General features: G+C 56.5%; 1 protein-coding gene across 2 annotated transcripts in view; it reads left to right on the top strand.

Annotated features, from left to right (window-relative positions):
- Positions 1–294, top strand: part of CCND1 (cyclin D1) — an 11,335-nt gene that overhangs the window by 2,525 nt on the left and 8,516 nt on the right. The window lies entirely within an intron of this gene.

Below are 294 nucleotides of genomic sequence, written 5' to 3' on the forward strand. Positions count from 1 at the left end.
GCCCCACCTCACTTTTGCTTCCACTCCCAACGCGGCTGAATCCCTAGCGCGGCCGAAAAGTGGACGGTGCGCGCCCTCTAGCGTCCACAGCATGGGCAGCGCGCGCTAAGGACAAGGTCTTGCGGGCGTTCCCCGTACTGTACGGGAGATCTTTTTCTGTCGCCACGTGTGAACTGTCATCTGAATAATGAGCAGGAGTCTTTTCACCGGTCACATTCGCTTTTTTGATCTGGGATTGCATGTTGCCCCCCATTTCCTGAATCCCCAGATCCCGATCACTTCTCTCCAGACCCT

This window comes from Myotis brandtii, unplaced genomic scaffold (assembly GCF_000412655.1).
Source record: "Myotis brandtii unplaced genomic scaffold, ASM41265v1 scaffold187, whole genome shotgun sequence".
In the NCBI taxonomy this organism is placed as follows: Eukaryota; Metazoa; Chordata; class Mammalia; order Chiroptera; family Vespertilionidae; genus Myotis; species Myotis brandtii.